Source organism: Leptosomus discolor, chromosome 4 (assembly GCF_034619465.1).
Source record: "Leptosomus discolor isolate bLepDis1 chromosome 4, bLepDis1.hap2, whole genome shotgun sequence".
NCBI lineage: Eukaryota > Metazoa > Chordata > Aves > Leptosomiformes > Leptosomidae > Leptosomus > Leptosomus discolor.
Window position 1 is genome coordinate 51,621,435 of NC_141394.1, and position 22,987 is coordinate 51,644,421.

The window sequence follows — 22,987 nt, forward strand, 5'->3', positions numbered from 1 at the left end:
AAAAGGGAATGGGCTGGAAAAAAACCACACCATAACTCTAACAGCTATGCTACACTAAATGTTCAGTAAAATCAACGTAAAAAAGGAATATATTTTAAACTAAAAATTATTATGGTTCACCTAGTTGTATGAAAAATTATCCTCATGTCTAAAATGACAATAAAGGGACTGCAATTTTTGTGCTTGCTGAATTTCCACTGAAACTTCTGGCAATGGCTTTTGAATGTTACTACAAAGGGGTTTTCTGTAAGAAACAGGAGACAGCAAAACTAAGAGTCAGTTCAAAAGGTTTTTAGTAACAGCAAAAGTAGTTCATCATGAAAAAACAGGACAGAAAGAAGAGTCATGACTCAAACTTTGACTTTGCTATCAGTGAACCTTGTCTCACATATTAGAGAGGTGGACTCAGAATGCAATATTTCTATTTTTATTTCGAACACACTCAGTGTGAGAGACTCTTACTCTAGTTTTTATTAGAGCACTTACTTTAGGTTTTGTAGAATACAGGTAGGTTAATATGCTTTTTGATTTCTGCTGTGAATGGAGTAGCTCCTGAGAGTTACTTTTGTGCTGAAAGGCAAGTTCACACCTGTAAGTTTTGCTATGTAAAATAGTAGTGCTAGATCCCATGTAATTCCCAGGCAACTTAAACTAAAGTACTTGTTTCTACTGTGACCACATGAGTGTCTGGGCAGTTGCAGTTATCACATGTGCTGTGTCATGTGTCACACAACTCTGCCAAAACAGGTTTAATCTCACATGCAGGAAGAGGTAGAAAGAAAAGAGAGAGAAACAGATCTGCTAGGAAGGAGAGGAAGGAAAGCTTGTTTTCTTTCATTTGACTCATCTGGGGATGACTTGGGAAAGGAAGAACAGTGCAGTACAAGGTTGTTAAGACAAGGAAACCTTGATTGAAATGTAAGCAGTTCTAAAATTCATCAGGGAAACAAAGCAATTATACTAGAAAGCAGAATGTCAGCCCCAAAACTGGGAATCAGATGCCAGGATGTGGGAAACAGATCAGGTGCTGTGTAACTGAGAGGGGAAGTGTAGGCAACACTTTCCATAACCTCTCCTGAGGCAAATCATTGCTCCCTCATGGTGTGCCTATGACCATGTCCTTACCACATTCTTACATGAGTCCAGAGCATAAAGTGAGCCAACAGGATTTTTCCCATGGTTAAACTTCAAGGCCAACTAAGTAGGAAGGTGGGCTGTTTTACATTTTCCTTCTTTCCTGACATATTCTATTTCCAATATTACAATCACAGGTGCAGAGACATTAAGACTGGAAGTGTTCATTAGATCAACCAGTCTGGATTTGTGTATCTTAGACTGTTTAAATTTCACAAGGTATTTTAGAGCCCAAGAATTTGTTTGTACTTGACCAAAATGATCTTTTAGAAGAGCAGCCAAGCTGAAGAGATGAAGAAACCAAATTTATTCTAGGCTTGTTCTAATAGTAGAAGTATTCTTATTTTTTCTTGAAACAAAGTCACAGAATTTCTCCACTGTCAGATTTCACGAACTATTTTCTTGTTGTTCCTTAGAAACAGAAGCCAGACAGTACTTAAGCTGTTTTTTCTTCCTCTGAAGTGATACGCTGTAAGTGGATTTCCTTTCAGTCCTCTCTTCAGAAGTTAAATACGTTCCTCTCTTTAAACATTTGTCTCTGAGACATGGCCCTTGTTTGAGAGCCAATTCTCTGTACTTCATAACTCCTAAATTCTATCTCTTGCTGTGTATTAAAACTGTTTCCTTCTTTTTCTAAATTCTAAACGATATATACCTTTCTCTGCTGTACTAGGATAGGTCTTGAGGTCAAAGTATTCACCTTTATTGAACGTGGAAACATTGGTTTGGGCAGGTAAAACTAATCTTAAAGTATTGCTAATTTTCAGTTTTCATTTTTGTCTAGTCCTTTCACTAGACTGGTTGCAGATAGAAGGGGAAACAATAACAAAACAGTGAAAATACAAAGCAGACACCCCACCCTTTTTCAAACAAAAAGAAGCAGTCAATGTAAAGTTAAATTGAAGAATCAGGCTAATTAAATACACATAGCATTAAACAGAGTAAAAAGAAAAGTAAGTTAAGAAGTACATAGATTGAATATAGATTGCAAATTTTCTCCCAGCAGGTTTCCATAGGTTCTCATATCTTTCATAGAAAAGATACTTATGTCCTAGGTTTTAAGTCAGGTTAAAAAGGGATAAAAATAAAAAGTTGATGACAATTAAAAATTTATTACAAAATAGTTTCTATATGAGAAAAAGAATTCTGATGGGAAAAAAAAAATAAAAGTTAGTATACTAAGTCTCATGATACTCCAACAAGTGCTGACATTTTCATTTAATTTCCAAGTCACTAATACAATCCTCAATCCCAGTGCACCCCACAGTCTCTTCTTGCCTCTGCTTGAATTATCACCTAACAGTTCTCCCATGTGTGTAAAACAACCTCATGGACTAAGAGCAGAAGTAACAGCCGAGGGGCGATCTTAATCAAAGGCAGATGTGAGGAGGAGGCCCCAGAGACACTACCAGCTGTCACCTTTTGGAAGCAGGAGTGGTCTGTGAGCCCAGGGACTTGCAGAAAATGGGAGATTTCCCTGAACAGAAACCTTTAGGTCCAAAGATTTTCATCAACAGAAACAAGTCATGAAGAAAGGGATGACCATAGACTGACCTCATCAAAGGGGGAGCTATGGTCTTTCCAACTGGAAAAATGGGAAGGGAGGAATAGACACCGAATCAAAAAGAAGACAGAATGGACAGAGCAGAGCTAAAAGATATTCTGTATGACTTTGAAAGAAATGCCATGTCCTAAGAAACATGCCTTTTTTTTTTCTTTAAAGGATGTGAAAACAGAGCCGACAAGAGTAAATTTATAATACCTAGCTTCTGAGAGCATTTGAAATACATCACAACATCAAAGATGAATCCACAGGGTCAGCAGTAAGGTGTCATCCAAGGTACTTCAACCAAAGACAAATGGCATTTCTGAAACAAAATATTTTGAGACGGAGAGAGAGGACAAGGCCTATGTAACAAGCCTCAGTACTATGGCCAGCTCATCCACTGAAGCAGAGACATAGAGTAAGATTTCTTGTAAAACTTGCATATAAAGTTGAAATAAGATTGGAAAAAGAAGTAGAAAACAAATTATGATAGTAAAATATTTGGCTAAAGAGTTGAAATTTACTGCCTGATGGGAATTCTCAAAAAATACTTTTACATTCCAGAATAAAAAGATTACATTTTGATTTTTTCCATGAAAGAGAATCCCAGATATTTAAGATTTAGGTCAAGGTGATGACCAAATACAGGAAAAATGCACCAAAAATATTTTCCCTTCCAAGTATTTCAACTACATTGCCCTCAGAAGCCAAGGACCACTGAACCTTGGCTTAAGCTGATGAACTTTACTTTACTTTGAGATTCCATTTTATTGGTTTTTTTTGCATTCAATGTTAGACTTAGTTATAGTAAATAGTCAATGAAGACTTAATATCTAGGGAATACAGAATGCAGTACTTAACAGACCTCAGTAACAATAACTCCATCCATTTCTTATTCCACGAATAAGACAACAAAAACCTCTGCAAGTCACCAAAATCTGTTATAACTCGTTATGACCAATTTGTGAGATCAGTAACTTAACTAGTTTGTGATTTCTGGTTTTGGATAATAGGTACTGTGTACAGAATCTGACTTTAATTTGCAGTGTTTTTTCGTTCCTTGTTGTATGAAGAAATCAACCATTTCTACCTATTTATTATAATTTGTTCCACGCATTCTCAGACAGCAGTATCATTAATCGCTTCATTCAATTGTTTAAATTTCCTATGACAGGCAGTGGATCATACAAGACAAACATATTAAACTTGCCATCCTCTTTTGCTAAGATTTTTTCAAATTTGAAAGTAGACATGGCTGCTGCTGAGTATCAGTCTTTCATATTTCATGAGTATGAAAAATTACTTGGTCTGTCTCAGCTTTTGCTTTGCGTATCCTTTTATTTGAAACCTCCCATTTGCTGTGCCTTTAAGGACTCTCTTGCTCTATTTCTTTCACTTAAGACAATTTTTTGTGTTTTCTAAAAATCCTTTTTGGGGAGATAAAAAAGTCTCAGCAGCTTTAACATTAACTGTAATACTAAATCTAAGAATGACAATGCTTTTGATCAGAGATAGGGCTGTAAAAAGGTACCTTTTACTACTTAAATACTGTATTCTTATTAATTAATTCATATATTCTAAATGTGTCATAAATCAGCTCCTTCTTCAAAACTCCCAATAAAATGAAAGTCTTTGTCAGAGATTTTGATAACACATTCACAAGCATAGCTAGTTGGCTTTGCCAGCTTAGATGAGTAGTGTATCTGTAGAAGCTTAGGGATTTTTATCAGCTACAGATTAGATAGAAACCTATGTCCTTTGAATGTCCTGTAGTTCTACAAAATTCAGTGGCAGTGTAACAGTGATTGAGAAGACAATTTTCTCTTAAGCTTAATCATGTGGTTTACTGAAATGTTCCCGTGTCTGCTAAGACTAGATCACTACATTAAGACAGCCTGTCAAAAGCTGGCTGCTTAATGTTCTTTACCATCCACTGCTAGTCTCCAAGGCTGCCTATGAGTATTAAGATCACAGTCCTCCTTTGCATTTCCTTCACCTTTTCCTAGATTATCTTTGTACATCTCTTCTTCTGGTTTGATCATTCAAATAAGTAACTGTCCCTACCTGATTTCAAAATCAGAAAAAAAAACTGATAAAGTTTTATATAATTAGGGGTCTGGTAAAAAATAATGAATAACATAAAGTATAAAGCATGCATTGCTTGTTGAAGGTAGTGAATAACATGATGTGAGATCAGTATGATTCGGTCTATTCCTTTTGCCATGCACCTGAGGAAGACAAAAGCTTATGACTTAATATTTTCAGACCTCATATAGGGATTCAGATTTGGGTAAGGCAGCAATGTTCCTTGTCAGTATATTTTGATGCTATCTTTTTTTGGAGCCTTGTTTTGAGTGGATTTTAAGTATTCAGTATTGCTAGGACTGTCAGATTTGGTCTTCCTTCTGAAAGTCTAACAATGGGTCAATTTTCTAGTGTTATTCCAGCCGACATTAGCTTCATCTGCCTTATCATTTCAGTTCAGAGTAGTCCAGGTTTGGCATACTCTGTTACTATGCACTGGCTGTATTGACAGAATGGTTTTGGCACCCACCAGTTAGGCTGCTTTCTGAGGAAACTAGATCTTATGTCCACAACAGGTATACACCAAATGTAATCCCCAAGGGACTATGTGAAGTGTTGAACTAGTGATTAGTCAGCTTCACACCATGTGTATGGGTAGGATATTTGGCTCAGTGGACCCAACTAAAGCTAATCCCAAGTCAAGTCCTGAAACTACATACAGATTGGCTGCAAGTCTTCCAACACCAGCTGCTCCAATTTAGCAATCTTCTCCAGTTCTGTTACATTACATTCTAGTATGGATGTAGACATGTTCTTTCAACAACGCTGGGTTGTTCTCCATTTTGACTTGTCCTGCTGAGGAGTGAAAGTGTTATAGAAAAAGGATATTGAAGAAAGTGTTCTGCTTAAAGGTCCCTAAAAAATTCATATTTTTTACAACCGGTTTTTGCATTTCATGAACATGTAATAATGCTCCTATTACAATATCGTACAAAAGCTCCTCAATAGCTTCAAATACAGATCATCTATATATTTCAATGAATATTTTAGTTCTTGAAATAAAGTGAAGACTCTTGTCTCCAAAACACTGTCTGGAAAGAGCTAAGTGACTGATTCTTTGTCTTTCAATAACTGAGCTTGCGAGCCTCAGGACAAAATGAAGGCTGTAGTCTTCACAAAAACAGAGTTTTAAGATGCTATTATTTTATTGTTTCCTTGAATTACTTCAGGCAGTTCTTTGTTGGTTATTAAGACCATTCCGATTCTCTGAATCTCTTTAGATATTGCATAACAGTACTGTAGTATTTAGCCCTAGGCTGTGGGGACTGCTATGACAAAAGGATATCTTATGTTCCATACTGCCACACTGAAGTTCTTTTCTGGAGGTGCTCCATTCAACTCATTGTAATATTTGTGATGTAATGTGGCTAATCTTTGTTAGGGAAGCAGCCACCAAAGAGACCATGTGAAAAGGGAGAAGAATGTGTGGATAGGGGAAAAAAAACCAACGAATGGAGTGAGCAGAAGCCCAGGGAACCCATGTCAAACAGCTTTTAGTTGTCGACAACAAATATAGAAATAGGAGTGAAAGAAGTATAAATTGTCCACCTATGACTCCACAAATGAGAAGTTATGGACTACCCAGTGTACATTGCATGTCAAATTCCGCTCTAACAAGGTACATAGGAGAGCTTTTCCATAGCTATTCTCCGAAGGTGCTATTAAGTCAGTACTCCAGCATGGCTAACAACTTATCCCTCTTGTGGGGATTATTACAACCACACAGCTGTAACTTGGCAGACAGATAAAGGTCACTCAGAAAAGGTAAATAATCCCCCTGCTCCAGTGTAGAACTAAATCACAGAAGTATCATGCTGTTTTCTAATATAAAAGCACGATTTTTAATAGGTATAGTACCATGGGACCACTTTAAAAATCCCTATTGGAAATCACAGGCAAAACACATGCATATGTTTTATGAACTAAATTTGAAGTCTGGTGTAATATTGCTCAAAAGATTTTTTTTTCTTTTCTTTTCTGTGTTTTCTTTTTTCACTTCCAAATTTCTTAAGCTTTTTAAAATTGATAGTAAACTAAAGGCATAATTATTTTTGCAAGCAATTTTGGCATTCCAAAAAGATTAAGAAATCTGTAATGTAGTAATTATGTTGATCATTATAACCAAAACGTAGTGAAACAAAATACCATAAAATCTGTATCTTGATTTACGTATTCATAAGTAAATGGTTTCAGAAACCCCAGATCTCTGATGTTAAGCCTCTTATCTGGAATTTTTTTTCGTTCCTTGCTCTGCCTTGTAGAAATTGGAATTTTCTTTTGACTCTTCCCTGCTTTATTGTGTCTGACTTTAACTCCTTCCCATACTATTTTGTTGTATCACCTAACCTCTTCACAAAGCCTAGAATAAGCAAGGTATAACACATATCTGATTCAATAATTTGTTTTAATATAAATCCGGTTACATCATACAATTAAAGTCTGGACTGGAATTTTGAGGAAAAATAAGTGGAGGAAAATTTCATTCTGTCTATGAAAGAATAAAAGAGAAGAGGTTAACATAGTAAGGATGTACTCTAAGCGTCTTGTTATAAAGAGAATGTAGATGAGGATATTTGAAAGCAACAAAAACATCCAGAGGGTTTCACTTGGTGATAATAATTATTTGTTCTGAAAGTTATACAGTGTGGTAGAACAGAGCAGTCCAAATACTCTTGAAACATTCCTGGCACACTGGAAAGGAACCAGAAATGTTATTTTAATGAATATTAAAGAGGAAGGTGACAATTTGAAGTTAGTAAGCAGTCTGTATCAATTATTAATAAATAAGTTTTACAGAAAGAGAAGGATTATAAGAACAGACTTCAAAAACCAATTCAACAGACTCAGGAACCTGATAGTTTCTAAAGGAGACTTTATGAAATGCCAAAATGCCCAGTAAGCAGGAAAAGTTTAGAAGCAGACAAACACATCTATATTATAAGGCCTTTAATGACCTCCAAGTAGGGAACACAACAATTGGAATTGCACAAAAAATACAGAGAGAAAAGTCAGAAAGGTGAAGCTGCAAGATGACTTACCATTAGCAAAGAACATAGAAAGAAACAAGAAACGTTACTTGTGTTTCAACACACAAATGTATGTAACTACATTGGAAAAGACAGAAAAAACCCTGCACCAATCCTATACTTAGACAGACAGAAGCGTAAATGATGGATTTATGAAACAAAGAAGAGTGAAATAGTCAATGTTTTGTTCTTCTTTTCATAAAAATTATTAATCATTAAAATGATAGATTTTCAAAACAATGTTACAACTGAAGGAGGGTGGATTTAGATTATATATCAGGAAAAAATTCTTCACTGAGGATGATGAGACACTGGAACAGGTTGCCCAGAGAGGTTGTGGATGCCCCATCCCTGGAAGTATTCAAGGCCAGGCTGGATGGGGCTTTGAGCAACCTGATCTAATGGAAGGTGTCCCTGCCCATGGCAGGGGGATTTGAACTAGATGATCTTTAAAGTCCCTTCCAACCCAAACCATTCTGTGATTCTATGATCAAAAAAAAGGGAAACAACAGGAGGTTGGAGAATATTTAGGTGAATTAGGAATGCTTAACTTCAGAAGGCCTGATGGATTCATTTGATATTACCAAGGAAACTAGTTCCGACTGTTTAGCTGTGCTGTGCTTAAGACATTTATTATTAGCAGCACAGGAAGAAGTAAAAGGTGGCAGGTAAATACAGCAGCCCTCCCTAAAGGACAGCAAGGGTGAGAGGGTAACATCCTGGGCAAATCTGTTCCATCCAGTCCAGGTTAATTTTTGGAAGAATGCTATACCAGATCATAAAACAACCCATTTGTAAGTATCTAGCAAATAGTGAGACAACGTTAAAAAAGCAGTGTGGATCTGTCAAGAATAAATCTTGTCAAACTACTCTAATTTCTTTGACAAGGCAACTGACCTAGCGGATGAAAGGGACTCCAAGGTTATGTTATACCTTGACATCAATAAGGCTTTTTACACCATTCCATATGACACATTCATAAGATTAGAGTTAACAGCCTGGATCACAGACTGGAGACTACACTTATAAAATTAATGATGATATCAAGTTAGGAATATTTGCAAGCTCTTTGGAGGACAGAGTAGGAAATCAAAATTATCTTGACAAAATGAACAAATCGTGTAAAAATGGCAAAGATCAAAGCCAGTACCAAGAAGAGCAATTCTCTTAATTGACTGTTTTTAACAGAAAAGAGAATCCTGAGAAAGGACACGGGGTATCAGGACTTCCAATATGTAAAATTACTGCAATGACTTCCAGTATTGTAAAATGGTATGAACGATTGTTCTTCTTGGTCCTAAGTGTTGATTACAAGGGGGGGAAAAAGCTTATTTTAAAGTAAGAAAAACATATGCTGTATATTTATTTAGACTTTTAAGGAAAGATTTCCAACAGCAACAGTCCTCTTCCTCTGATGTGAGATTCCCTTCAGTGGTGCTTTTAAGAAGTATGGTAGATAAATATCCATTTGGGAATGGTATACATACATTTTATCATGCACCAAAGAATGAGTATGGACTGCATATTCTTGAGATGTTGTTCTATCATTTTTACTGTAAAATATTAATTTATGTATCTTGCTAGATGAGAGAACTTCTGAAAAGAGTCTGAGTGAAAGATAAACATCTTAATCTCTCCATCATATTTTGTTCTTGTTAAGGTAGAAATATCACCACTGCATCTTTGCTTGCAATTTTTTTTATATTTGCCTTTCAGACTCGAACCTATGAATGCAGAAAAGAACATTTTTAAAACATGATATTTTAAAATATGCCTTTGAATGTTTTGCAACTGGCAGAGTTTCGCTTCTATTTTGGTTTTGGGTTATTTACTTTTTATCAGCTTTACTTCTTCGTAGTGATAATAACTTCTTGTTTAAATAGGTTCACTTATGTCCTCCCTAATATACTGTATTAGAGAAGAGACTATTTCACTGAAAAATTAAGACTGCAAGATTTGTGTCTGGGAATGCATCCGGGTAGTTTGGGGAGGACTTTACAGCACATTATTAAGCTGTCTGTATGTTTCTCTTCTACTCTTCTTCATTTTTGTCATGAATAGGAATGGGAGAGATGTGGAGAATTAGGGTAGAATTTGGAATAAAACTATTCCAATGTGTTTAACAAAATTTTCTTGTGGCCACTCTAGTCATAGGAATATAAAACAAACAGAGCTAGAAAAGCACAAGGAAGTAATCTCCTTTGGGGATTTTTGAATGAGCAGACTTCTTTCTGATTTCATCGCAATTGTTTTGTAAAACCAAGGAACTCCTCCGAAAGCCAGGATTAAAATTAATAAGAGCAACGTAATTTTATAAATAAAAAAGTGCAAGGATTTTTTTTGGGAAATAAAGGATTTGTTATGAACCAAAACTGTGTGTTACCTTGGTAAGTAACACTTTAGTTAAACATAATAAAAACTGAAATCTGCTTATGCATATAAAGTCAATGTTAACAGTTCTATCAGGGTTATTACAATAACATTTTCCAAGAATTCTGCAGTTGAAGTCCTTTTCCATTTAAAAACAAGGAAATGCGTTTTAAGAGATTGTAATGGAAAGAATGAATTTTCAAAAACACCAGCATGAAAATGCACTTTTGACATTCAATAAACAGATATAAATAATATTAGTAACTTATTTGTCTCAACAAACGTGGACCTTTGCCAAATATAAACCTCTGGCTATGCTGCACTATGAAAATGAGTCCCCCACAGCCCATACCAAGCACCTCACTCCTAGATCACAACACAACCAGGAACAAAGAGCTATTTTAGGCCTTGCTTCCAGTAAGAAAGAAATTCAGAGATGAGGGTTATATGATCTCAGGTAGCAATCAGTTTGTCTATGATTAAATTCAGTACATATAACTGATTCAGGATGACACCTTAATAAATTGGAAAAACTTTGAAGTGAATACAGTATTTTATAAAAACTTTGCTCGCTCTTGTAGAGCTCAGAAGTTGCACCAGTCAAACAAGTTTAGCTCCAGAAACTGCAACTCTGCAGATAGGTTTCTTGAGGCATAGCTCTCTTTTGGCGGATTTTGTAACATCTATACCCTAAAAATGCAAGGTCTGTGGAGGAACTGTCTGAGGAACTTCTCACAGCCAGCTAAGCCTGCACTGCCACTTGAAAACATAGTCAGGCCTCTTGCCACTCCAAGACTGTTATTCCCACCTCTGTATGACCTTTTCCAATGTTTCTTAATTTGGAAATATCAATACCATGACCAGTATGTTAAGGAATGTGTCCTTTGATATCAATTGCATGTTTTTCAAAAAAATCACATTATGTACATTATGAGCTAACACTGAATTAGAAAATTTCTTGTTAGTTTTTAGAGTGTGATATTGTATTTTACTCACAGAAAGAGAAATATATTTTAAGTATTTATTTTTTATATTTATATATTTATGACTATTTTATTGAAGCAGAAGCACTAATACTTGGAGTTATACTCTTCCACCTTCAATTTCATAACTTAGTATTTTTTCACTGAAGCATCTTTTCACTTTTTAATTTTTTTTGACAGTAATAAACTTTCTTTCCCTCTATCAATGGTGTAACGGGGAAACAGGCTCAGCTCCAAAGGATGAATAATTTTGGATGCACTTAAATATGAGAACTGAGTTGCACAGGTGTTTTCTGGGTGAAAAAAAAAAAAAAAAGGAGGCAAAAACATAAAGTCAAACTAAATAATACAATGCACATATGCAACTGGAAATAATAAAGAATATCTGATCAATGTCACAGTGTTCACACAAGTTTATGTACTGAAGCAGATGTATGATACATAGCTATTCATGTGTGGGTTTGTGAAAAGCAAACTAAATAAAATACAGATGAGTTTCTTCAAAATTTTAAAGTTTTTCTTCCAATGTCTTGGCAAGAATAGGACAAAGTAGTTCCTAATGCAGATCTGTCAAGAGGAATCCTATTTTTATGCAGTCATTATGTTTGAAAACAAAAATTGTCTTCAATGCAAGTGTCTACTCGCAGACCTCAGAGTCTCTGGTTGACTTCAGACTTAGCGGGCTGTTAACTTTGAGAAAAACTTAAATCACATGAATGATTCAATACTGAATTAATCAGAAGGTACAGGTAAAGAAACTCCACTGAAATGCATTCCTAATTTGTTATTTCTCTTAGGTGGGTGAAGCTTTTAGAGGTTTTTTAAGTACATGAGAAAGCCTACTATGTTTCTATAATGATTTTTTAAAAGCAGATAATTAAATATTTACTTTTAAACTCAGTTTTTAGTTTCAACAGTCACATAGACTTTCCTTATCAAATTCCTTGGAAGTTCTAACATTCTAGTTAGATGCTCTTGCTGTCATGCTAATATTTCTGTCATGCCTCTCTAACTCCCATGCGCACTTTTACCTCACACTCTTTATTTGTCATTTTGTGTGCTAAATACTCAAATATAATCACACCAGTTGTTGTGAATCTGTTTCTCGCCAAACACATAGAGTTCAATAGACTTCCTGGGGGCTGTGAGCTCTCAGCAATTTGGAAAATTAGTTCATGTATTTACAGTTGTTTTAAAAGTCCAAAGTTACCAAAAAGTAGTATCTGCAATAGTAAGGATTTTTTTCCTTATAAGAAACAAAACCAAAGCCAATATTTGAAAAATCAACATCCAATTGTAATGTGATGCTTTATATGTCAAAATACTTCCTAGATTTTGAAAATTTAAATCAATGACTATTCCTTTTATATTATTTCATAAGGTATTTCCAAAGGAGGAAGCTGACTTGGAGAGTTTGAATGCCCTAAATCACAGAAAAATAACTAGTTTGTTATTCTAAGGGAAAAAAACCTGATTCAACAATATTAGAAAAACTGCATGCCATAAAGCTTCACAGGTATGGAAAGGCAAGCTCGTTAATAAAGCTCATAGGACTTTGAATTATTTAAATTGATTGAAGAGAACCAAAATATCTTGATACTTCTCAGTTTCAAAGGTGAGCTCTAATGATGAGAAATTGTAGGATCTGAAATCATTTGAAGAACAAGAGAAAAAATTTAAATTATGCTTGTTTTAAAGTTGCAGCTAGTTTCTTTCTGCACATAGGTGCAGTATTCTGCTCAGGACCTATTGTCTTACACTGTAGTTCTGTCAAATATTACCTTTTTTTTTTTTTTTTAGAAAAAGGAATTTTTAACTAGTTTTGGCAAATAAGAAAGAGGGTAACATTAAAAATATTGCATTTCACATAATCTTTGTTAACACAAACCTCACTTTTATTTTTAAAGTTCTTTAGATCATCTTTAAGTATTCATGTAAGAAAGCCTAGTGCTTTGTCAGGAAAGGACAGAGTTCACAGATTCCTTGTCCTTTGCTCTTATGTGTTGCCTTAAAATCTTGTGAGGTTTTAAGTAGAAGTATGCAAAAGCAGGGCAAATTGATCAAAGCAAATGATTGCAGTTGCTGTGGCATACATTCCTATGTGAGATCAGGTAAACTCCCCTGGCATCTCCAAAAGCATCTTCTGAAGAACTCAGACTTATTCTGTTAGGAACTGCAGGAAAACACAGAAAGATTTTCAGTTTTGTTGTTGTTATAAAGCAAACTGGGAAGGTCTGGTGCAGCATGTGTAAAACCCCTCAGACACTGGTGCAAGCACAAAGATTCAGCAAACGCAAAAAGTCGTTAAGTCTTGATAAAACCGTTGTATTCTAAAAGATAAAAAGCTAAAACAACTTTTCTTTCAAAACAGAAATTCTGATTGTTTACATGCACAGCCTAAATCGCCCTTCTTTGCAGGATGAGCAGGCGAGTAGGCTCTAATGCCCCAAAACTGGTGGTCATTCACACTAACCAAACTGGAGACCATAAACTATAACAGTCTTTCAGCTCCTTCCTTTGCTGCATTTTCAGATTTAATTGTGGGTTAAATTAATTTAATTAGATTAAATCTAGCATCTAGATTTAATTCTGCTTGCAAACCTGAGATTAGCATGCTCCCCTCTTGAAACTCCCCCTTGTGAAGAATGAGAAGTTACTCAGTTTTGTGTACTTTGTTTTGTGTAATAATATTTTTGAAGAACTAGAACAGGAATAAAGCCCAAAGCTTTCGGAATGAATATGCACTGGGGAATCTACAAACTCTGGAGTTAAGCATTGCAAGGAGTCTGATAACAGGTACTAAATACAATATATCTTGCTAGCTAAGCAGTGGCATTCACACCCTGCTATACCAACATCACTCTAGCTGGAGGATAAATAGTGAGTCTCCTAAAGAAATCAATTAGAATTTTGCAATCAGAGCCTGCTCAAGCATATGGTTTTCCACTCATCAAATATACCCAAATCATGTTCTTGCATAACTGGCTGTTAATATATACTGTCTTTTGACTCAGTCTATCCCTGAGTGCCCTGCCTAGCAGGATGAAGTTGGAATACGGATAAGGACAAGTAGTGAAGGTTGAAAGCCACTTTTTGACCAGAACCAGAAGCAGCCTTTCCAGAGCAGGCTGGAAAATATGCTGTTCCCCAGCCACTGGGAATCTCTTCTCCTGCCCTCGAGGGCAGCCCTTTAGCTGGTAGGCTTAATTGAGCAATCAGCATCATGTATGAGGGCAAATTTCATCCCTTCCGATGACAGAATGACTATAGCTTGGCCACCAAAAAAGAATTTTTTGCTATTTCTTAGTAATGGTTTCACCAAACGGATATATTTTGTCATGGATTATCTTTTTATGTAATATATTGCTTGTAATTTGTAGTACTAACTACAGAACTGAATAATCAGTTTATTTTTGTGTCTTATGATAATGCCACTGAAAAAAAAATTTTATAGTAACAAACAGCAAAACAGACACTAGTCATTGTACTATAGGTAGCACTGCAAAAAGCATTTTCCGTTAAAGTAGACCTGCTATTAGTGCTCATTCTGTATCTGTACGAGGCTACTTGCTCACACTTTAGAACAATTTTTTTTCAAAAGTACTTATATACAGATTGGCTTTGGAGATAACATGTAAAATAATGCTTGTTGCTTATTTTAGTGTTGTTTTGGAAAGGTAGGCATTATTTATGTTCCTATTTGGTCTACATGATCAACTATAAGTTGGGAAATATTATTTTGAACTTGTAACATAAACATTTCTCAGGGGAAATAGCAGTTATGAGAGATGATAGCTCTCCTGATAATACGACAGTATTAAACTGTCATAGGTTAAGAAGCGTTTAGTTCCCCCTAAACCAAGGGAAGCTGCCGTGTTTTTTATGAAAAAATTCTAAAGGTTATACAATTCAGAACCTAAAGGTAGGAAAATAAGCGTTTGAAATTGCCTCTTAAAGCACAGCTTGCTTATTTCTTCACCATCTGTACTCTAGATCTTTTTATTCATACACTTAAGTGGCCTAATTTCGACATATTTTAGAGTTGACTGCCACCTACTGGGGATCTGGCATTGTTTCTTTTTTAAGGCGGCTTCGAGGAGCTAGAGCAGGTCAGGTTTGTGTTTTAACTTTATAAAGATAGTAATGCAAACTGTGGGTGCCTAAATGTACGAATTTAGGCGTAACTGACTTGAAAACAGAAAGTACATGCCACTACCTGGTGACACACTTTTAAAGGGAAATAAAAGGCATCCTTCCTGCTGCTTATAGCATGTGGGGCTATTATTCCCTAAATCAGGAAAAAAAAAAAAAAAATTAAAAAATTGAATCTATTGAATAATGCCCCCCTAAGGCAATACAAAGCAGTTCAAACCTCCTTTACTTTTGCCAGTATGAAGAAACTATATATAAAATCATCTATTATTCAATACAATTTGCTTTAATATCCACAAAAGCTCTGCATTATAATGACACTGCAAGAACTTCACCCAAGAGAATCTATTAGCAGCTAATGAAGACGTGCTACACTATGTATTATAAAGAGCTACTGCTTTGTGGACAGTGGTACCCGAAGCATCAGGGAAACTATCACATGCTTGGCCCTTTGCAGAATTGTGGCCATAATTACTGAGAAGTTCTTTTTTAATTGCATGAAGCTAATTTCCTAATATCCCTGAAGTTTGCAACGCCAGTGTGAGATCCAACATGCCCTACTCCTCTGGGATCCTTTTTGCAGTCTCCTGTGTACTAGGATGAGCAGAAATCTTAAAACATTTCCAAAACTATGTAATTATTATTGGCTTTTAATGCTAAACCCAGTTATCCCAGCCAACTATCCCTATCCCACCATTGGCTACTTCCAGTCTTCAGTATATAATAGACACACTACCAGTGTCACTGCCAGTAAAGCTACAGTTTGTGCACTAAAGTTGATTGCAGTCAACTGTTTCAGTCAGCCTGTTTGAGTAACCCTTCACAGGATGTCAGAATGCCATCCTCAACAGAGAGGTGAGAATCAGGGTCTTAAACTGTAGGTTTAGATTAACCCCAGGGAACAGTGAATGCTCTTAGTATGTGAAGATATCTCTCAAAAAATAAAACAAATCTCAGATAAAGTAATTAATGATCTGCTCAATGAAGAGAAAAGCAGAACTTGAGAACTTTCTCTTGATTAATCAACACTCACCCAGATCACAAAGTTTGAAAGTGCTTTAAACTCTTAGAGAGAAGTAAAAGTCCAGTATCCAGGTGCCTAGATTACCTGAGCTGTTTCTAAGTGTAGTACTGCACTCCAGCAGCAGCCTGGTTCCACTGCAGGAGAAGACCTCTCTGTGTAGGAGCCTCATCTAATTCTCCTTTCCTACAGTCTGCTGGGTGTACACCAAACCACTCTATCACTCCTTGCTCCTCACACTTTTCCACTTCTCCAGTGTGGGGTTCCACCCATGGGAGACAGTCCTCCACAAACTTCTCCAACGTGAGTCATTCCCACGGGCTACAGCTCTTTAGGGACTGCTCCAGCCTGGGTCCCTTCCATGGGGTGCAGTGCTTCAGGAACAGACTGCTCCAGTGTGGGTCTCCCACAAGGTCACAAGTCCTGCCAGAAAACCTGCTCCAGCGTGGGCTTCTCTCCATGGGTCCACAGGTCCTGCCAGAAGTCTGCTCCAGCACAGGCTTCTGACGGGGTCACAGCCCCCTTTGGGCATCCACTTGCTCTGGCACAGGGTCCTCCACAAGCTGCAGGTGGATATCTGCTCCACTGTTAACCTCCGTGGGCTGTAGGGAGACAGCCTGCCTCACCATGGTCTTCACCACGGGCTGCAGGGGAATCTCTGTTTCAGCACCTGGAGCACCTCCTCCCCTTCCTTCTTCACTGACATTGGGGTCTGCAGGGTTATTTTTCTCACACATTCTCGCTCCTTTCCTCTGATTCCTGTTGTGCAACAGGATTTTTCCTCTTCTTAAGCACATTATCCCAGAGGTGCTACCACCGTTGCTCATCGGCTCAGGCTTGGCCAGCAGCGGGTCAGTCTTGGAGCCATCTGGCATTGGCTGTATCGGACATAGGGGAAGCTTCTAGCAGCTTCTCACAGAAGACACCTCTGCAACCTCCCTGCTATCAAAACCTTGCCATGCAAACCCAGTACATACAGTCTTCCTGGGAATGATATATGTACAGAAGATATGTTTGGGTACCTAGAGGAACATTTCAATTTAGAACTGCTTTTTTATTAGATTTAGTAAACACAAAAGTTCTTCTAAAGATATACTGATAGTTAAGCTGTAACTGGTAATCAGTGTGCAACTAAATACATCCTTTAATTAGATTTACACAAAGAGTGAGAAGAGTTTTTTCCAGTTCCTTAGGAGCAGGATTTATCTGAGTGTGTGTGCTCAAAAGACAGATGAGACAATGTTATCAAACATTATTTTGGCTTACAGATGACAAGGTTCAGTAAAATTCTGGTGACTTGTCTTAGTAAGAACACTGAAAAAACTTAGTAGAATCATGAATACTCTCTGTATTTGTGCCAGTGAAATTTAGGTAATAATTTTTCCTATTGATTGTGTGTTTAAGCCTCATATCTCTGGTACAGACACCACTACAGAATGTTTCCTGAGCAGGAAAAAAAAAAATGTTATGAATCTGCTGAAATAAGTTAGCATTGTCAGTCTTACTGACATTAAAAAAAATAATTTCCTTACATTACTGTTGGAATATAACATTTCAGTTCAGAATTAAGGACAGCTCATGTTGGAGTAAAACCTAGAGTTGAACACACTAATTGCCCCTCCTACTGTTTGGTTCAAATCTAACAAGCCTCAAGCTGTTAGCACATACTTTGTGAACAGATGAACACATCAGTCTGTGTCCTACCCTATGAGCAGACTGAGTGTATTATCATACGTAGCTGAAGAAGCACATTGAGAGTGTCACTGGCATGTCTTGCGACTGACACTGTAGGCAGTGACCCACCAGGCAGAAATCTCCTTGTTGGCACCACACAGCTGCGGTCTGGACACAAAACAGGATAGCTGTCTTGTCAAGGTGTGAGCTCTGAAGCAAAGCTGTCCTGCAGAAACCAAACTCGTACTCCTGCCCTGCTCAGTGCGGATGTGCCAGGTTACTGAGAGCCGGCTCCTTCTCTGTCTTGCCAAGCGGAGTGAGCCGTGCAGAAGTGCACTTTTTCTACTCTGTAGTTCCAGTTCTTCCTGTCCTTCTTTTCACTTTTGTCCTCTCCCTCCATCTATCTTCTTTCCTGTCTTTCACTTTAGAAACAGTAGTCTTGGGACCAAAGTGAATATTCATGACTTCAGTCATCAGTCTTTACAGCGTGCTACTAGGACTTCCCTTCCAAGGTTACTATAACACTGTATCAGCTCCCTTCAGCAGCTTTTCTCTATTATCTGTCATGTATCCTGGGATATATTTTTATCTGCTAGGCAAAGATGACATACGTTAAATACATCTCCCTAGTACAACGTCACATAAGAGGGCTGTATTATGCTGCCAAGTAATTCTTACAAAAAAAAAAAAAAAAAGGAAAGAAAAGAAAAAAGGTAGCAGTAAGAGTTGTCAGCTTAGTTAGAAGTTGTTATAACTTGGTTTTGCACTCAGAAGATATTGATGCAGCTTTAGTCCGAAGATAGATGATATATCACATTTTGAATTCACAATTGTAATAATATTTAAGAAAATATCCTCTGTTGCATCCCTGACTTGTTGGTTTTGTTTTTGTTAAATATGCCTGTATTAAAATTTAAAGTTTACTCCTCTATAAAACTGCTGACCTTTTAAAAAAAGATTGGTTACACGGGAAGTACTAATATATAAAATGTGACCAGCAGTATCAATAGAACTGCTATTAATTACCTATGTACCTCACTTAGTGGGTGATTTATGTGTTAAATTTATATTAAAAAGACTTTTTTTCTTTGACATTACTTGCAGATACTATTTGACATCCTAAGGGCGTATCCACATTGCAGTTTAGAGCAGAAATTCCCCAGTTTCAGACAACCTAGCAGCAGTAGCACAGAGTAATTCCTAAGATAATCTACCTTTCAGGCCATTATTAAAATAGCCTGATATTCTAATTGTATTTAAAAGCCTTCTACAGACAGAATTCTGAGTTATGACGGTAGTCATGTTCAGGGACACAGCTGTGTTTGCTACAGATTAAAGCAGCTAGCAATCTAGGAGTGTAAGCAAACTTTAATTCTATGAATTTCTTACTTTATGAACTCTTTTCTATGTTTGAGGAAACATTATCTGAAATTACCATAGATCTCTCCCAGTGTGAGTTTGTGGCTCTTGTCTGCTTACCTGTTTTATGCACAGTAAATTATCTTGTAGTCAGTCATCTAACCCATCTGAGAAATCAGGATATTTTTAGTAGAAGTAGGCAGAAAGTAATTGATTATTTTCACCTCTGCAGTCTTTGATTAAAGACAATGTGCTTAGAGGGGAAAGTCAACAATCACTCCTAAACATATACAAGCATTTAATTGTAGTAATTAATTTATCTATACAAGTCAGTGTACTTTTTAAAAGCTTCTTGACTGAGAATGAATGCCTCATCAGTCTTAAATATAGCAGCCTGAAATAACAAGTGAAATCAGTAGAATAACAAACAGTGCTGCAGAAACCTCAGGCACTTGCAGGAAACAAAAAGACATTTCCAACTCTGTGCAAAGCAAAATTATGAAGAATTTGACAAATAAAGACAGTAGAAGGAACATCAGCTGCCAGAGCCACAAAAATGAAGTACATTATTGTATACATTGCCATGTAAAAGAAATGAAAAAGGAGAGAAGCCTTGAGTTGTAATTACAGAAACAATTTTGTAGAAGAGTTTGAAGAATGCAGTAGTTATGGATCCCATTTTTATAAATGTCATGTTCCCCATCAGTTTATCTGTTTTCCAAAACGAGTATGGCTGTCAGAATGTGAGTCAAAGGTGGCAGCTAATAGAAAACAAACATCCAGAGAAAGGCGGTAAACACAGATAAGCGGTAAAGACAGATAAATGGCTTCAAAAGAATCAGTTACAATGGCTGTGCCATTAGTTGGGGTGAGTAGAAAAGCCCTTGTTCTCTACAAGCTTGCAAGGTTCACCCTTCCCAAAAAATGACAACCTGAAGACTGGAGGGAAGCAAACTTAAAGTATCCTAGTCTCAGGAAAGAGGAAGAGTGATCAGGTTATAGGCTATCACCGGGTGACCCCAAACTGGAAATGTGCATAGAGAAGGCACACTAGCAGCAAGAAGGTTTATTTTTTACAAGACATTGTGGAAAGAAAATGAGGTATTGAACAGGCAGAGATCTTGGAAGGACTCTGTGGGAGAGACTGAAGGATCAAACTGTACAGAAAAGACTGCTTTGAGTAGAAACAGATTTCTGCCCATTTAAAAGGGGTGTCTTTTGAGTGATTTTTAATCAACAGCCTGATCACAACCTTCTTAACACAGATGACAGATATGTACAAATATCCTGTGAATGTGGATCAGCACAAAAAGGGGCTACATTTCTGATATCTCACATTCAAGTTGTTGAACTACAGAGTTTCACCTAGAAACTAATGTGATCATCTATGAAGTACTCCCAGGAGAGGCCAGGAGAGACATAGCTCAGCAATAAAGGTACTCTCACAAACAACTCTGTTTCGGCAGGTTTTACTGCACAGCTTACATCTTTTATTTTTCCTCACAGGAAGAGGAAAGAATTATGGGGAACAAAAAGACAATGTAAATGAGCTAAAAAAACGCAAAACGAATGCTTTATTACCTAGTTGTATGCTTCCTCTAGCTCCTCAATGCCACCAAACTACTTGATACTCACTTTTAATCAAGTGTGACAGGTAATGCCTGTGACATTAGTCAGATAACTGTATCAAATTTCCTCACATAATCAGAAATTCAGTGATATAGAGAGAATATATTAGGGAGCATAATTTACATGTCAATCACATATGTGGTGTGGCCATTTTTGTCTTTTACAGTTGTATGAAGTAGCATGCATTTCTGAGAGAGACAGTAGCTTTCAAGTTCATCTAGAAGAGAATTCCAGAATTCAAGTTTTTTTCAAAAATTAGAAGGTTTAGGAACAGCTAAATAAGAATAAGACCTTATAACTTTTTTGTGTGTTTCTTTCCATAAATAAGAATTTCAGCAAAACGAAATGTCGAATATTTTCTTAAAAACATTTTCTTAAAAATATTCTGTGAAAGAGAATGCTTGAGTGATTTTAGTTTGCAGTACTGTAGATAATCACGTATATTTGTAGTCTTCTTTTACTTTCTGTTGATATAAGAGTTGCTAATATTTATAACATCTGTTTTATGTGCCCAGGGAAATTCCTGGGACTCCCTGAGGAGAAAGAGAAAAAGGAAACAATTTTTTCCTGCAAGAGGCAGAACTGCTGTTGCAGACAGCTGGCTGAAATGATTCCCACAGTTTTCTGAAGAACAGCCAGTCCCAAGATGAATCCCATCACCTGATCCAACATGATGTAGTTCCAGGTTGAGTGGATAACCTCAGATTTCCTTAAAACAATGCAGAAATTCAGAATTCCTGAGTGTGAAGTCTGGACTTTATTGATAATAGCTCAGGCCTTTTTTTTACTTTTTGGTCCTATACTCTTTCTGAGTACAATGAAAAGATTAATATGTTAAGGTTTTCATTCTTTTATGTCATCAAAGTTTAAGTACAGACCTAATGGTCCCTGTCATTGCAGGCTACGTTTGCTGAAACAGTATGCCAGAAGGTAATAAATGTTCTTGACAAGAACAAGAAATGTCTCCCTAGTGCACAAATTCACATTCATGTGAAGCTGCAGATCTAACACAGTCGATGGTGAGCTCAGGATGTAGATGACGATGTAGATGTAGCACATTAACCTAAGCGAAGTGAAGCATTAAAGAGCTCTGAATGCACCTTTGAAGAGAATCGACAACTAATAGGCTCATATAAGTCAGATCAGGTGTTGCAGAACTTTGATCCGGCTTTGCTATATACAACAGGAGGAAAGATGTTGCAGTTAGAAAAAAAAAAAAAATCAATGCAAGAAGCAGCAGCCTTATTTGTTACAGTCCAGGCAGGCTGGTGGATGATGGTGAATGACAGAACAGATTAAATGTTATTAGTTATTTCACTGCGCCTACTGGCAGGTGTCTAGAGTTTTCATTTTACTTGTTCTGCTGGATCTAGGTTGTACATAAACCATAATACTGAAGCTGATACTAAGGCAATTAAACATTAATGAAATCACTAGCCAAAGCTAAAAAAAATAAAGAAATAATACAATAAGGGCACACAATTTAACTTGTCCCAGTACCAAAACTTCGTATAAGTATTTCATTAACAATGGAGTACTGAAAATACAGAAATGAAAATATACAAAGGAAAAGTAAGTAGAAAAGAATATCCATTCCCTTTCTTATATCAAGAAAGATGCATGTACAGCACTTATTAAATTGCCAATGAGAAAACCAGCCAAGGAACAGATGGATGTTTTTCTTTTTTGTGAGTGAGAATAGTTGTCTAATCTAATGGACTAACTAGAAAATGGTGGAAGATGCGTAAAACTGAGTAAAAAAGAGTGGGATTCTGCTCACATATGGAATAGGGCAAAACAAAACAGCTCTTCTGAAATCTATAAAACTGCAGTGTAAAACAGGTTATAAAGAAATTGTTACAAGATAGCCAAAGCAAGGCAGAACAAATATTAACACAGTAATATATTTCTTGTAAATAACTTGTAAACAGTAATTTTATGGTATCTTTAAAAATGTGACTTTATTATCTGGAAAAATTTCCATTATTAGAAATACTTTCCATATATA